This window comes from Acipenser ruthenus, chromosome 43, assembly GCF_902713425.1.
Source record: "Acipenser ruthenus chromosome 43, fAciRut3.2 maternal haplotype, whole genome shotgun sequence".
NCBI lineage: Eukaryota > Metazoa > Chordata > Actinopteri > Acipenseriformes > Acipenseridae > Acipenser > Acipenser ruthenus.
Genome location: NC_081231.1, coordinates 9,953,529 through 9,969,216, shown reverse-complemented (window position 1 = coordinate 9,969,216; position 15,688 = coordinate 9,953,529). Strand labels below are relative to the sequence as shown.

Genomic DNA, 15,688 nt, shown 5'->3' with positions numbered 1-15,688 from the left:
GTCAGTGTAACAGGATCGCTGTGTTAATAAACTCACCAGACACAGTCAGTGTAACAGGATCGCTGTGTTAATAAACTCACCAGACACAGTCAGTGTAACAGGATCGCTGTGTTAATAAACTCACCAGACACAGTCAGTGTAACAGTATCACTGTGTTAATAAACTCACCAGACACAGTCAGTGTAACAGGATCGCTGTGTTAATAAACTCACCAGACACAGTCAGTGTAACAGGATCCCTGTGTTAATAAACTCACCAGACACAGTCAGTGTAACAGGATCGCTGTGTTAATAAACTCACCAGACACAGTTAATGTCACTTTATCACTGAGCTGTGAGTAGAGTGGCTGATCTCCTCTTTGTCCTCGACAGCAGTACTGGCCCTGGTCAGATACAGCAGCTGCAGTTATTGTGTAGCTGTCACCAGTTATACTGCGGCCAGCAGTCTGGAGCACTGGAGTGTCCTTGCTGTCTTTGTACCAGAGATATTTCCAGCCAGCAGAACCCCCCTCAACCCCACACCTCAGAGTGACTGTCTCCCCCGTGAATATCTCTGGGAATGGAGGCTCCAGGGTGAGTGTAGTCTGACGCAGCTCTGTAGAAACAGAGAAGATGACAGAATTAGGATCTCAGAGAGAGAGAGAGAGAGAGAGAGAGAGAGAGAGAGAGAGAGAATGAGAATGTTAGCGTGCAGTATCAATGGAGTCACCAGCATATGAGATTTCAACAGAAGGGTCAAATTACCGACAATACAAGTTGTTAGAAATTCTGCTTATATTCTGTAACTATATGAAATATTCATGATGAGACGTAAATCCCATGTCCTGTTGAAAGTGACTCTGCACAGCAGTCGTTGATGCATAGTTTACCCCCTAGTTTCTGGAGGACGCTTTGGATAAAAGGATCTGCTAAATAATGATTATTATATTTCAATTCATTGTAGCTGAACTGCAGTATCAAAGCAGGGGCAATGGAGCCACCACTAGGAGGCAGCACTGCATTCAGTAATCTGTGAGAGGGATTCATTTTTTAAATATCTAATATGACAGACCACGGTCAATCCAGATTTCAATGTGCATTTCTGTCATTTCTGACTGAAGCAGACAACAAATGAATACTAACCAGCATTTTTAACCCCATCTTCTTATTACCTTTACTGACATTATCACAGGTCCCTCTTATTGTGATGGGATGTTTGGCTCCTCCCCTGTTTTTTACATTAATGTGAGTTCAACCACAACACATGAAGTACAGGAAGCAGCAGAAACATTATCTGTCGTGATGTCTTTGAAATATCTGCATGTTCCAAACTGAAGTCTGAGAGACTAGAAACAATACAAGCTCTTCTACAAAAAGAACATGAGAAAATCACTGCCTGTCTGGTCACTGGAAATCCTAACAATTGTTCTCACTCATTTAAACGGAGTTACATCCAATACTGTGTTGCTTCAAATTGATGTATTCATCAAGAAGCACTTATGAAGTTGAATTGGTCAGCAGTCAGCCAATGTAATATTCTCATTCAAAAGCATTCCAGCAATACCACACACAGCCTCTAGTTGGAGCACAGTATGGCACTGTAATGGTGTTTGATGGAGTCATTTATTTATTTATTTTAACCAAGTTAAATTGTTATACTGGACAGAATAAAAGGAAAGCTGATTTCAGCTGATTTTTATTTTTTTTATTTTTATAGATGATCAGGAAGCAGGATGAGAATCTTTACCAGTATCATCACTTTGTGACTGCATTGCCACAGCCTATTTTCAACACACACACCTAACATGAAAAGTGTCATTTCTCAAACCAGCTTCATGCTTTTCAACCATGAATTGTAAATCCTGTTTTTAAACTGTGTTCACATTGTAAACTGTTCTCTTACCTTGATACTGTCTGGAGCAGCTCACTACAGTCAGCACTGAAAAACACAAGAGAGACAGTCAGGGACTAGACCCTTATAAAAGCACCACAGTCATGTTGCTGTTTCCAATGCTTTTACCATTGTTATACCATGCTCATCAGTTATAGGTGCCTGCCATACATACATGTAACATGTGCTAACACAGGGAGAAGTAAGAGCCAGCGCCATCTAGTGATCGCACACTTTTGATCAGGTTTCCTTCTCTTGTTTTGTTAGTAACACACTGCTGTGCACTACTTGGTGCTGGTGTATATAATAATATAAAGACACTCTAATCTAGCCTATATTAAATATGTATATGACAGGCAGCTCCTGAACTCATAGTCAAAGCACCTTAACACAGACTTACCAAATAATACAAACACAAGATTTGAGTCATTTCAATAAGAACCCTGTGAATGATTGTAAAGGTGAGGGAAGAGTAAAGCAAGACAATGTCACATGATAATAATCCTTCATTAACTTGGACACACGCATGGGGTTTAGTAAACTGACAGATCTGTAGCTGTAGTTCAGCATTCATACTGATTTCAGTGTTCATAGTGAAGAGAAGAAAGCAGACTTGAGTTGTGAATTCAGTTCAATAATGGGTGTGATAAGTGTAACAGGGAGAAGGCTGGGCACACACTGCTGACTACACACACTGCAGGTGAGCATCTTAACCCCTGTGCAATAGAGCCAGGCTCCTCTGCATGTGTGCTTATAGAGCACCGTGACACCTGCAGAGGCTTTTACGATTGAGGGGGGCGAAGCTTCCTCGTGCTATTTTTAGTGTTCCCACCAAACAAATGTTTTATGATTTCCATTACACGAGAGTAGATGTTAAAACTTCATGCTGATTTGAACTCGGCTCTCGCCAAGATAAGCACCAACTAAGACGTAGCTTTACAGTAAACTAATGTGATCCATATGTGTCTCCATCCATTTACGTCTCCTTCCATATGATGATGTAGATATCCTTCTGTCTGGTGTTAATGGCTGAAGTGTAATGCTGGCTCCAGGGATCAGCTTATTTTGCCTCCCTGGCGCATCAGCACACACAACGGCTGCAATGCTGGCTCCGGGGATCAACCATAGTGCGGCCTCCCCAGCGCATCAGCATGACAACCGTCTGGATTGAGCTAAGTAGGGTACATCTCTGGGGTTTTCAAGTGGGCACCTTCCATCCTCAGTGTTTCGTCGACTAGCCCACGACACCTCAAGAGGGCTAGACGGTGATTCTGGCGTCCCAGCATCACCCCCCTCCGTCCCCCACTCAACTCAGCCCAGCTTACTTACCTGTACATCAGCGTTTCTTTCTTTCTATTGTGCTTGAGATCCCCAGCCAGAATCTTTCCGTCTCAACCACAGCCAGTTGCTGCTCCTCTCTGCTGCTTCAGATAAGTTCTTCACTGTGCAACGCAACTCTTGGCCACTGAATCCGACGACTCTGAGAAACCGGGTTGTAGAGTGTGCCACGAATCCTCGACAACCCACTTCCACTGGGTAAACCCCGACTCTCCATCCTCGCTGTTCCGCTTCAGTGGCTAGTTGAGCATACCGCAGTTTCTTCCTCTCATACGCCTCATCTACAGCATCCTCCCATGGCACTGTTAACTCTACCAGGTGAACAAGGCGTGCTGATCCAGACCACAAGACAATATCTGGTCGAAGGTTAGTGGTGGCAATCTCAGGTGGAAAAATAAGCCGTTGACCAACACCTGCCAGCATTTTCCAGTCTCTAGCAGTTTCCAGTTGTCCTGGGCGAGGATTGGTTTTAACACCTTTTCTTGGTGGTTGCTCTCCTGGGCGGAGGAATGTTGTCTTTTGTGTGTAATGTTTTGATGGAACAGGTGACAACTTATTGGTCATGTTACGCTTGTCTTCCAATGCTAAGGCCAAACATCGCAGCACCTGGTCATGGCGCCAAGTAAACCGTCCTTTACAGTAAATCGCTTACAAAAAATCAAGTCCAGAAACTGTGTAGAGTAACCGGTGCCATTTACAGTATTTCACAGTAAATAAAGTTGGAACACAAGAGTCCAGACACGCCTGTATACTTACAGTTTACACCTATTCAATTACAAACACAAATGCACTCGCTGCATTGTTCAGATACTGATAAGCATGGTTTACAGCACTGACAGATATAACTTATTAAACCATTGCAGACTTTCTTTTTCGTTTGAATTCATGCTGTACAGGAAAACATGTGATCACATGAGCATTCCCTAGGGCTTTACAAGCATAGTAACAAGAAGGACAAGACAATCCATCCCATGATTCAATGCGTAATAACTACAGGCACCATTACTGGAGCCCACTAAGAGGTGGAGGGTAATACAAAACATTGGACAGACAACAAAAAAAAACTGACTTTTCTACAATTCTTAATGTTGTAAGAGAATTTAAGAACCAATCTATGCTTATGTGACAGTTCAGTGGACAGTCATTCTGTCATATATATACTTCAATATATGTGTGCATTTTATTTATTTATTTATTTTTTTTAAGAATTACACTAATTGGTAAACAGGAGTCCAAAAGACACTTGTATATATTTTTTTTTACGTATCTATTATTAGCAAAGGCAATTTCAATTTAACACCGTCTGACCCAATCTCCTGTGAAAAGCATGCAGACCTTATTTATATCACCTTCAGTAGCCAACCCCTATTAAACCTAGATTTGTATTGGACAATTCAAATACAAACTATGGTTATCAATACTTCAAAAGAGAAATCACAATACAATCATTTGTGGTGTCTAATACACCACAGTTTACATCTATATATATCTAACAGTAAACAGACCTCAAAGTTATGTTTGCTTGAGCTATAATCACAGCTGTCTGATTCTATAGGGATTATTGATGAATTTTATGATTAAGTATCTATGAAAAATTACAACTTAATTTTTTATGCAGTGTGTGTTTTTGTCCTTTCTATTCATTTCTATTTTTGAATTTTGTATGCGTTTTGTATAAATCTGTCTAGCTGGAGTCCATTTATAGCAGTTGTTATGCATGTGTAATGGTCTGTAATTGTATATATTTGTGTGATTCTTGTTTAACAGTCATGCGTGTGTAATGAGCTGTAATTGTGGCAAACATGACATCGGTACTGTACGTTTAACAGAGATCCACTTGCGTATAAAAGCTGAACAATTAGCTTGTTGAGGAGGCTTGCTGGAGGTCACTACGGGTGCTGTATGGAGGTTGGCGGTTCCTGTTTGCGATGCAGTCTGGATGGAAGGCATTGTGTGATGTCATCAGGAAGTTTGGAGCCGAGTGCTGTGACTGATGGCGTGTTCGAACGAAACAATTTGAAAGGGAAAACGTTTTCTATATTATCAGCGGCTGCATGAGGAAAACGTTAACTAAACTACTTGCCAAGTATTTGGAACAAACTACGTGCCGGAGGCCAGATGAACAAACAAGGTTAACTAACCTGTTTGTTCCAGCGGAACAGGTCGTACAGTTTGAAATTGGGGAGTTTGGTTTTAGGTCATTGAAAGGATTCCCGCATCGTTGTTTTGATTGCTAAAGGGAAATTGACATTTTTGTGACTGGTTCAATATCCAATTCAGTCGCTGTAAGGAAGAGAAAATAATTCGAATATAACTGACTTGCAGCATATTAAATGAACATTACTCTGTCTATCAGAACTGCTATAGAATTACCGCCAATCCTTGTGTGTTACAGACTCGTGTGTTATTTTCCGTACTTTATTATTTTTCTTCTATTTATTTTGTTTTGACCAGTAAATAATTATAAATATTGCGTTATAGTATACTGTTTTTTTTTTGTTTCTGTATTTTATTTTAGTAAATTGCTAATTAACTTTTGCTTTGTTGATTGATTGTTGGGTATGTATATTGCGTTGTGTGTGTGTTTGCCGAGACTATTGAAACCCGGCTTGCAGTTTAATAGTGTAAATTGGCTCGAGAGGGTATATTCCCGCAACCACTGGCGTTGATTACTAAAGAGGTGTCTTTGGTAACACGATGGTAAAGTTAGTTTGTCTCTTGGAAGGACCGTATTTAAAGCAGGTTTCCAATAGGGATGAAAAGCTTTTCATTGTTGTGTACTGTTTGTTACTACCATAGCAATTAACTGTTATTTTTTATGTTTGGTTAATTAATATTTTTTTTCTGTACATGTTTTGTTTCTTTGTTCTGTAAAACTTGTTTTTTTTATTTTGTTTATAATTTGGTTTCATTATTTTGGGGTAAATGGACTTAAAGCTGGAGCCATCTAATATATATATATATATATATATATATATATATATATATATATATATATATATATATATATATATATATATATATATATTACCTCATAAGCAACTTGTTTGATCATTCAATTAATTTCTAGTCCCCTTTTACTCTGGTTGATATAGGACTTGAATAGGATAATGGGCTTTCTGGTCCTGGTAATGTGGTTAAGTTAAATAATTTGATAGGACATTTATTACTATCTGGCACCCCAGAGCTTGACGCCGTTACAATATATCTGTGTGATTCTTGTTTATACTTTGAGGCCCTGATACTTTGATGCACTGAAGTGCATTAAACTGTTTTTGACTTTTTTTTTTTTTTTTTAAATATGTACAATAAAATACAATGATAACTGCACTTGGTTTCATCCCTGTGGAGTTGCCGATGTTCCCGTACATGTGGAATATTTTGGTGTGATGCATTTTACTGGATCACATGTTATGTGTTTTGAAACGTTTAAAAATCTTTAAAAAGAAACCTGGTAGTCGTGTGTTTATTGTTCATGCTCCTCCAAAGAGTGAATATTTACATTCTGATTTGATTAATGAGCATAATGGCTGTGGGGAGTAAAACTATTAAATACTGAAAAGGAAAAGTAGATTTTTTTACCACTTCTTGCTGCATATTTCACTTACAAATATTTTTTGAAAACGTTTAATTATTACAATAATCACCAGAGATTGTAACAGTGTCACAGTAACTGTTAACCTCTATCTACAGTATTAACCCAGTAAAGACACTGTTAACCTCTATCTACAGTATTAACCCAGTAAAGACACTGTTAACCTCTATACAATATTAACCCAGTAAAGACACTGTTAACCTCTATCTACAGTATTAACCCAGTAAAGACACTGTTAACCTCTATACAATATTAACCCAGTAAAGACACTGTTAACCTCTATCTACAGTATTGACCCAGTAAAGACACTGTTAACCTCTATACAATATTAACCCAGTAAAGACACTGTTAACCTCTATCTACAGTATTAACCCAGTAAAGACACTGTTAACCTCTATACAATATTGACCCAGTAAAGACACTGCTAACCTCTTGTGGCAGGATGACAGAGGTTTGAGGCTCAGAGACAGTGGAAGGGGCAAAATAATGATCTTTATTAAACAAAAATAATCAAATAGGCACAAGGGCCCAAACAAAAGGTTTAAACAAAATACAGAAATGTAGGCTGGGCATTAGCCTTCACTACAGTTTCTTTTTCAAAACTAAACAGCACAGCACACCAACAAACAAACTCACCGCAAAAACTCTTCTCCCTAACAAAGGGTTTCTGCTGCCTTTTATAGTCTGTGGCTGGAGCCCAATTAACTAATAATTAACAATTAAACACTTAAGGCTCCAGCCACAGTCTCGCATGCATTTTACAGGGAGGAATTTAACCCCCTCCCTGCCAATCCAAAACAAACCAAGAATCACAAAAACATAATGAAAACAGTAAAAATAACAACAAAACACAAATTTATAGGGGCGAGCTGGCACCCCATCACACCTCTATACAGTATTAACCCAGTAAAGACACTGTTTGGTGGTATCCGTTATTAAAATGACCTAAACAGTTATAATTGTACACTCCGATCCCGTTGAAACAGATATGTGATATAACGATTCTGCATACCTCTTTTTATAGCAATTATTTAAGAATCTATCTCTTAAAAAAATCTAAAACATGTAAAAGAATGAAAGTACCGGTAATGTTATTTTTAATCAGGAGTTGAGTGAAGGTGCTAAAATCTATTAGGAAAAATAAATACAATTACATTTTTAGTAATTAGAAATCTCTAGACTAGACGTGTTAGTGCTGATGGTGTTGTTGTTCAGTAACGTGTTCACAGTGTGTTCATGAAGTTTATTCAGAGTAATCAGTCTGCATCCAGTTTGATTTCTACATCTCGTCATTCAAACCGGAGACTAGCTGCTATCCCTGCTGTGCTGACTGTATCACCACTGACATTGACAGACAACATTCAGAGGGTGTGACGAGAACAGAGACCTTCTTTCATCAAGCAGAACAAGGTCAAATACAGAACATAAAACATATATATATATATATATATATATATATATATATATATATATATATATATATATATATATATATATATATAAAATTTGCACAATCACCCTGTGGCACAGTTATTTTCTCTGTTACACCCAAATAGAGGCTTGGTCTCTGTGCTTTACAAATATTTTATTCTTTATAAAACAGACCCCCTACCAAATTACCAGCATATGGAATAGTTAGCAAAATCTGAATTTACTCCAGACTGGGAACAAATATGGGATCGTATCTTTATATCCTCAAGAAATTTGGCACATCAATTAATACATTTTAAATTTGCCCACAGAGCTTATGCAACCTCACACAGAAGATACTAAATGAAAATATTGGGAGACCCCCTCTGTCATGGGTGTACACAGGGTGCAGTTGGCACCTATCTTCATATGTTTTGGGTGTGCCTCAAGGTCCAGCCCTTCTGGAAATTTGTTGTGTTAGTACTGTCTGGTCTGATTGATGATCAGGTGCTGCTGTGACCAGGAATACTCCTTCTGGGTGACGATTCACAACTTGAAATTCACAGAATGTCAAAACGCTTGTTTCTTGCTGGATTGACTGCAGCCAAGGTGGTGATCTTGAGGGCATGGGTAGAGCCTGATATTTCTCTTCTCAACGTTTGGTTATATTTTTTTCATGAGATTATTTTATTAGAAAGATCCACGGCGAGGCTACATTTAGACAGTTTGGCTACTCTAAATTCATGGTCGACGGCAGCTGATGTCATAGCTGAGCACATTCTCAACTGGGTTTCCCATTAGGCAAATTGCTCTACACACTGCTTTATGATATATTGTATTAATTTCTGTATGTCTGTATGCAATTGTATATTTAGTTTTGTCGTCATTTATTTTTTCGTTTCTTAGTGTGCTTTTTTTAGTTTTTTCCTTTTTTTTTTTTACAGTTGTCTGTTCTTTGCTATTATGCTAATGTTAAAACAATAACAAAATAATATATATTTTGAATGAATGAAATACAAGCCGCTGGTTTTCAGGTTCCTATAATTTATTGTACATCGCAATCAATTTTGCAATCTTAGAATCCTTGCAAACACATGCGTTTTATTCTTTAGCATGCTTCCTTGTCATTTACCGTGTTAGGCTATACTTTTACCATGGACCATGCAGTACCACACTTCCATTTCATTTACCATACATTGGCTTGTTTTACTACACTTTAACCATGACACTACCATGAAAACACAGTGCTCCTCACTTCCCTGTGCTTTACCATGTGCTTCCCTGCTTCACCATGCATACAGTATGTTTCACAATACTCCATTTCATCTACCTGGCTTGCACACTCTGCTTTTATCATGACATTTCCACAAGACACCACCTCAAAATACAGATTTTAAATTACGATCAAGTCTTCAAACCCAGAATCTTTCACTCCAACTGTCCCCAAACCAGATGGATAATCAGCAGCATGTTTAATAAAGCACCAGCAATAATACTTACATATCAGTCCAGCGAGTTCACAAGCCTGCATTCTGTCTGGAGACACTTTCAGAAAGCTGAGCTCAGTGTAGAAACTTTAGTTTAGAAGCTGTAGACATATCGGTTCCTCCCACTGTGCCTATTTATTAAATGACCACAAACCTATTTCTAATGCCTTTCTTTTGTCATCTGACAGAACATTAGCCACGTGATGTCATTTTCGGGAATATTTATTTTTACACTTGGCACCTAACAACTTCTTCATTATATTTAAGAAGTTTAAACTTCTGTTATCCAGCTGGCTGCTGTAAGCATGAACCCTCCAGAGTCTCGAATAGAAATGTAGGAACGTGCTGCCACTTAGTAGTTGGGGTGGGTTTAAAGTATTGTAACGATCTTCGCGTCGTCAGTGAAGTAAGACTCGGGGAGACCACATGGGATTCCAAACAAACTGACAGAACAGCGAATCCCTGTCTAGGGCCGGGGTTCACTCCAAAATAATAAAAAGTTCCTGCCCTCTCACTTCACGGTCTTCATCTCACTCTCCCTCACATGCACTCTCCTTTCTTCTCACACACTCTCATTCTCTTCAGACTCACTCTGGGTTCTTTCACTGCTTCACAGCTAGAGGCCTTCTCTCGTGCCTCCCTCACTGCTTCACAGCTAGAGGCCTTCTCTCGTGCCTTAGAATCTAAACAACTTCTTTATTGTATTTAAGATGATAAAACTTCCGTTAACCAGCTGGCTGCTGGAAAACAAGAACACTTTACTCAAAAACTAGTCTGGTAAAACCACTGTTCAACTGAGGAGATTAAAACATTTCTCTACACAGAGAGTGCTGACACACACACAAACACACACAGTACAAAACTATAGGAATGACACTATTGTTCTGTATAAATCTACACGTATATAAATGTTATATTGTTCAGTAGAAGTTTATAGGAATGTCTATCAAAACTTAGATTGAGTCTTGTCAATTGTACCTACACCTCAAAGCAGAAATCTGACAAATATTAATATATATATATATATATATATATATATATTACACACACATATACACACACACAGATACCACAGCTTTGCAACAGATCTTTGTTAATTCTAGCTGAATAAATAAATTAATGAATAAATAATTCCTGGGGGATGCTGCAACCCCAAAAAGTCAGTCACAATAATAATAATAATAATAATAATAATAATAAACTAAACAAAAGAAAATAAATCAACATATTTGTCTACTGCTTTACCTTTCTACATGAATCTGTGTATATAATCAGTTTATCATCATACAATATGAAACATATCTAGAATTGTCTTTATATTGACATGTTCCTACCATGGTTTTATTTTACAGTTAACTTTTCTAAGGAGCAGAGCAGACCCATCATCTAAAGATGATTGAGGGCATGTTTGGTATGAAGCTGCTCAGTTCAATCTCCCCTTTTCAGAATCCCCTCTTGGCAGTTTAACAGGGGGTGCAGGGGCTGCATTCCAGTATTCAGGCTCAATTTAAACCCTGCCTTGCCTTCACTTCCTCTCACTAACCACAGACACGTATTTCCTTCTCAGAAATGAACGCAGAGCTGACTGACTGCAGAAAAGGAGAAGTGTGTTCGTTTTTGAGCCGACATCTGCAGTGAACAACACTGTGAGGTCCACTTTGTATCTATAATACAGATCTATCTAGAGATCAATCTACAGTAAACCCTGTATTTACACACACTCATCTGCAGTGAACAGCACTGTGAGCTCCACTTTGTATCAATAATCTATTGTCAATGTAAAAAAAACAAGTTAGAAAAACGCAACAGCCGTTTAAAGGGGTGATATCAAACACAAAAGCCCAAGTTAGGAGAAGCAATTAGGCCAATCTTGTCAAGCATCAAGCAAATAGGCACACTTGGAAAGGTGCTGGGTCCCAAGATTCACACAATTCTTGCTTCTAACTTGGCGTCTTTTTTTGATCGCTTCGCTCCACTTGAAATGCTCTTTGCATGACTTGAAGTGACCGAGACACAAACACACCGAGACACACACCGAGAACCATTATTGAAGCACTATTCGTTTTTTATTTATTGAAAGGCTGCACTAAAACTCACCGGAGGGGGGTTATTAATCCCTGCTAATAAATAAATTATAATCAGTTATAGCCTAAAAATTTGATTCTCACACACACACTGTCTACAACATTGACATTTAATGAGTAGGGGGGTGGGGGACAAGAGGGGCGCTCCGATTGGCTGGCTGGGTGCAGCGGGAAGGTGAGTTTTAGCTTGCTGGGCAAACATTTTGAAGAAGAGAGCGAGAGCGGGAGTGTGAGAGAGAGAATCATATCTGATAAATATTCTTTTCACTAAGGTATGTAAAATGTTCCAAACATGTGTCTAAACGTCACAACAGCAGCAGCGCCATCTACTGGACAAAAACAGACATACATGTGAAAATGATCCAGTTCAATATTTACAAAGCCTAAACAAGAAACTATTAGCATAGCACAAAAAAAATATTATACAAAGCAGTTTGAAATCAAATGTTTAGTTGTTAATATAACCATTTTTAGTTAGTAATAAAGTTTAAAGTCTTCTTCATTTACAAACAACACACTCATAGACCCATTTAATAATAGCATTAATACACTCCAGGGTCTGTGTGTTATCATGAGATATATCACCACTTCCTGGGTGGTTGAAGAACTCCACTTCGTCTAGTGCCTCACAACGCACCCAAGGCGTGGTGATATTACCTCATGATAACACACACCCCCTGTCGTGTATTACTGCTTCATTAATGTAGTCATTAGGTTTAGATGTCACACTGTATTGATTTAGATATTCAGGTTGGATACCTCGGGATCCTTATTGAGAAGCCAGCGGAACTCCAGCGTTTCTTCGACCCAGCGAAGGAAGCGTTTGTCCCGGGTAACCACTCCCGTGATGAGCGGTGCTGCCATGACAACCTATGAAATCACCCGCACGTTCCGTATACTTCAGAACACTTCGAGTCATTTTTTGTAATACAGTAGTAACTTTTAGTTTTCACAAAATAACATAAATAAGATTATCAGCTTAGCTGCTAGTGTAGCGCCCCCCCCCCCCTCTCCCTAAAACACCGTTCGATACTTAACCAAGGATAACCCCTTTGGTTATCCCTAGAATTAAATTGACTATTTTAACTGACCAATTAAAGTAGAATTAATGACTATGCCAATTTGAAGCTAATATAAAACTCCAAATAAAATAACAGGTTCTTTAAAAATCAAGACAGCACAGTGTGTAAAGTGAGGACAACAAGGTGTAAAAACAACAAGAATTTTATTTAAACAAAATCACAGCTTTTACCTATAGCAGCAGATTTGATAGCAGCAACCTTTAAACTATAGCAGCAGATTATTAACCAAGAGCGATCCCATTAGACCCTAAGCACTAGAATACCTTGAACTAGATAACGTCACACCAACACTTCCAAATAAAAAAATAATAATTTTCACAGCACAATTCCAAAAGTAAAATCTTACACTTTTAAATAACACCCTTCAAAGCAAATAGTGGTTTCCACAAACACAATTCCAAACGATGAAATATCAAACCTTAAATAACACACTTTAAAAAAAAAACTAATAATCAGTGGTTTTCATAGAAAAAGAACAGAAAACTTCATGCAACCTAAATGCTTAAACCCTCCAATAGCCGCTATTTTAGTTCATACACAAGTTGATAAAGTGCAGGCGTGCAATCAACAGTTAACAGGCCTCTTATAACTATACATTGTAAACACATACACCATTACCGTTGGGATAATCAGGACAGAAACGCTACTCTAAAAGTCTAAAACAACCGCGAACACAGAAAAGAAATTTGTATACAGCGCTCGGATATTAAATCAAAATTCACAGGATCGTAATTACCAACTCAGAATACAGACAATGCACATTCTCTTTTGTAATCAACCCCATACAATTGCAACCGACATCTAAGAGCACGGGTGATACTTCACTGAAACTACTCCAATATAGAGCGGACCAAACTATTCAATATGAATAGTTTACCATTAACTTCTAGCGCTTTGGCCAATTCACAGCGCCTCATTATTACACTTCAAAAGTTACAGTCCTTACCCAACAGTCGTTCCCTGACCCGTGCTCTCAGCTCTCCGCTTACAAATCTCTCAAACCCGATCGCCCTCGCACTGATTAACCCCACCTGTTTTTATACAGCTGGCCCCATTACGAATTAGCACTGCTATTACTATGGAGACCAGTAGTCTCCCTGGGGTTTAAAGGGACAGTGCAACAGTAAAAATGATAAAAATCACACAATAAAACTCAATCTTATTACATTCAAAAAGATAAACAATACATCCATTGCACATCCGTTACAGTTCCACCTTCCAAAACACAGGGTGCGTTCACGACACTTTTTTTTTGCCGGCTAGATTGCAGATGGGAGTCTGCGCATAACGTCACGGTCTGTGCAGACGGAGAGTGGACAGCTTTGGAAGATGAACAACAGCTCTGAGCAGAACCAAAATGGAGTTGGTTTTGAGAGAAATTCTAATCGCAGAAGAAGAGGATGCAATCGAAGTACCCTTTGTGCTCCACCAGCTTAATAATGCACAGCATGATCAGAAAATGTATAGTAGAAACAGTCCCTGCTATAAAGAGATAATATAAACGTATGTTTTGTGATGTGAGACAAATTAATGAGTATTATAACGGGCAGGATTCCCCCCGCCCTCTCACAAAGGGGTTGTTAGACAGTACTGTATTTTGATCTGGGACAAAAAGTAGTTCAAATACCTGCACATATGGTCACATATCTCACTTCAACTACCTGTTATTAAAGCTGATTTATTCTCCTTAATTCAAAGCAGATTATTCCCTGTCCCTGATCGCCTTTCATCAATAACCTATTAGGTTGGCGCAGCGCAAACAGATGTCAAACATTCTGCGGATCAGGATACTACACTGCGCGTGCTTAAAACTGATACTGCCATGTAAGAACACCTGCGCGTCAAAGTTACAAACAGCGCGCCTATTTCGAGAATATGTTTTCTTTAGTACTATCAGAGGGCTATAGCACAGGTACAGTACATACCTTTTCAAGGAGGCTGTGTGGTCCAGTGGTTAAAGAAATGGGTTTGTAACCAGGAGGTCTCTAGTTCAAATCCCAGCTCAGCCACTGACTCACTGTGTGACCCTGAACAAGTCACTTCACCTCCTTGTGCTCCGTCTTTCGGGTGAGACGTAGTTGTAAGTGACTCTGCAGCTGATGCATAGTTCACACACCCTAGTCTCTGTAAGTCGCCTTGGACAAAGGCGTCTGCTACATAAATGTTCTTTTTTTCGAGTCGAGTCTTCTCGTTTTCTTCAATTCCTCCACCAGCTCGTTAAGGACGTTGCTTTTGCGCAGAACGGGCCTGGGAGTGAAAGTCTCCCTTGGCAACAGAACAACAACCGTGTCGTGTTGTGTGTGTTTTAAATGAAGTGAAAATTGGGGGTTAAACACCGGCCACACAAGAGGGACGGAATATTGAGTTTGTTTCGGACAGGACGCTGTTTGTCCTCTCTCCTTCACTTGTGAGCAGTTAAAACTAAGCGTTGAATATCAAATAAATAAATATATAAATAAATGCATAAATAAAAGCACTCTGTCCTGCTGCTGTCTTTCAGGGGGCGTGTCAGCTGCAGGTTCTTTTTATTTTAACTCCATAATTGCCAAATGGCCACATACAGAACAGCGAGTCTATCCCTATCTCATTTTGAAAGCAGATATTGTCTATTTGCTATCTACAAAGCCCACTAATAATCCTTGTTGTGCTATTTCTTTGAAAAGCGACTTAAACACCCATTTACACCACGGTGTTTGCTTTTTGTGGTTGATACAATTTCATTGAAGAATATAGGACTGATTTTTGGTTGTGCGTTTGTTTTAAATTGTTTTGTGATGAAACTTTTTACCGACTCCTTCCTTCATTATTATTATTATTATTATT

At 38.8% G+C, this 15,688-nt stretch overlaps 1 protein-coding gene and 1 long non-coding RNA gene across 4 annotated transcripts in view; both read right to left on the bottom strand.

Moving 5' to 3' along the window:
- The window catches only part of LOC117965865 (uncharacterized), a 189,850-nt gene that overhangs the window by 110,436 nt on the left and 63,726 nt on the right, over positions 1–15,688 (bottom strand). The window lies entirely within an intron of this gene.
- Positions 512–15,502, bottom strand: LOC131709425 (uncharacterized). Its single transcript, XR_009311532.1, has 3 exons — positions 13,812–15,502; positions 1,882–1,917; positions 512–594 (listed from the first exon to the last, which is right to left on the bottom strand). It is a non-coding gene; the product is annotated as an uncharacterized LOC131709425 (long non-coding RNA).